We start from the raw sequence: 2,360 nt of genomic DNA, 5'->3' as shown, positions 1-2,360 counted from the left end.
GCGTAGCCGAATTCGACGTATCGCAGCCGACTTACCCCGCTGTAGGGACGACGGCAAAATCGACCTCTGCGGCTTCCCGTCGACGGCGCTTACTCCCACCTCCACTGGTGGAGTAAGAGCGTCAATTCGGGGATCGATTGTCACGTTACGACAGGACGCAATAAATCGATCCCTGAGAGGTCGATTTCTACCCGCCGATTCAGGCGGGTAGTGTAGACCTAGCCTGAATCTGGCTGCTTTTATGTTCTTATGAAAGTAATGAATTGTAAACCAAGGGGATCTAAAACTCCATATGAAATTCAGTGTTTGCATGTAACATAGCTCTTTGCATTATTGCTGTGAAATATTGTATGTAACCCAATGACAACAGCAAGCTGAGGTGGCAAGAGCACTGGTTTCACAGCAGTAATGGAAAGAGCTATGTTATATATATATGGCCTTATCTTCATTACAGTTTTTTACCATAATTTTTATATCCAGTTAGTTAGGTCACCTTAATTGGTTATAAGTATTATAGGTTGTCCACACAACAGCTTTTGTTATCTCAACTGTGCATATGTGTCAGCACTTACTGTTTGTAGCAATGCATTTTAGGAAAATCTAGGCAGCCTTAGCCAGGAAAAGAGTTACCAGCAGGACATGCACACAGCATTGTATTGCCGATATGTATGGTAATGTGTTCTGGGGTGTCACAGTACGTAGGCTGTTGTGAAGAAGGAAGGCCAGTTAAATTGGTTACACATACATGATTATAGGATCCTGTCCATGCTGTAGGAAAGTGTGTTGAACTGGTTATAGGAAGGCAACCATCTACCAGGAATGAAATGTTGTTAACTGTCTCAGGTAGTAACAGCCTCTAACTATGTGGCATGTGTACATAACCTATACTTGGATCCAATTGTGCTAGGAGCTAATTACAAACTTAAGTTTGTAGCATAGTTAGGGGCTTAAGCTAGAGTGGAAGATTGATTAGTCCCAAAGTACTGTCTAACTTTACATGTCCAAGACCAAATCTCCTGTATTTATTGAGTAGGAAACCTATTTCTTCTCACTGCCAGTGAGACTTGATTTGACCTTGAATGCTGATTAGCCACTTCCTCTATTGGCTCCCTTGCTCTTAGATCCAAGCATGTTAGATGCTTTAATTTGGATGCAGTCCATTAAAATACACCAGCTTTGAAGATTTTACCTTTATATTCTTAACACATTTTTTTTACTGTTTGTCACTGCATACTGGTGGTATGAAGCCCTATTAGGGAATATTTCTTCTTCAGGCTGTCAGCACTGTTTCTAACAATAGCATACTCTTAGGGATCTCATAGCTTCTGCTAAACAAAGATGAAGGACTAGGAATTGGATTTTCAATAGACATTTCCCAACAAAATAGTTTGAATATAGATCTTTAGCATAGTGTATCCCTATGCGTGGATCCATCTCCAACATGAATGCTTAAACAAACTGCCCTTCATTATAATCAGTTATGCAACACCCAACAAATATAACTTGTTTAAAAGTAATTTAGAATTGGTGAAATAGTAAACATTCTTGTTCTAGATAACTGTCTAATTACTTTTATAGGGAGAAATTTCAAATCCTTGTGAAAATGAAGGTAAAAGGAAGACAAGCTGGTGTGCAGGTTTCAGTGTCTGATGGTGCCGGAAAGGATGGCACTTGTTTTTTTGAGGTGGTTGGCACATTTAAAAATTTGGGATAGCATAGGATTGGAATGACTAGGATGTTACACTATCCTAAGTGTTTTTTTTAACGTGCCCACCATCTTGGAGGAGCAGGTGCCATCCTGTCCTGCATTATCAGACAGACACTTGAGACTTGCACACCTATTTGTTCTTACTTTACATTCTAATGACGAGAGATTAAAAAGACTGGGACTTTTCAGCTAGGAAAAGACAGCTAAGGGGGTGGGGAGATATGATAGAGGTAGATAAAATCTTGACCAGTGTAGTGAAAGTGAATAATGTTATTTATTCCTTTACATAACACAAGAACCAGGAGTCACCCAATGAAATTAATAGGCAGCCGGTTTAAAACAAAGGGAAGTACTTCTTCACACAGTGCACAGTCAACTTATATATTCTTATTCATTCTCAGTAAATATGCCACAAATAGCTGGAAAAACAACATGCCGACAAGCTAGCCTGGCCCAAATTCTGGTTTCTGGCGCCATCCATTGGTCAGATATAGTATTTCCAATTAAATTCCCTTCATAAAATAGATCAGGACTGCCTAAGACAGTGGGTCTCAAACTTTTGTATTGGTGACCCCTTTCACATAGCAAGCCTCTGAGTGCGACCCCCCCCCACACTTATAAATTAAAAACACTTTTTAATATATTTAACACC

Source organism: Malaclemys terrapin, chromosome 12 (genome assembly GCF_027887155.1).
Source record: "Malaclemys terrapin pileata isolate rMalTer1 chromosome 12, rMalTer1.hap1, whole genome shotgun sequence".
NCBI lineage: Eukaryota > Metazoa > Chordata > Testudines > Emydidae > Malaclemys > Malaclemys terrapin.
Note: the sequence above shows the minus strand (reverse complement) of the source record.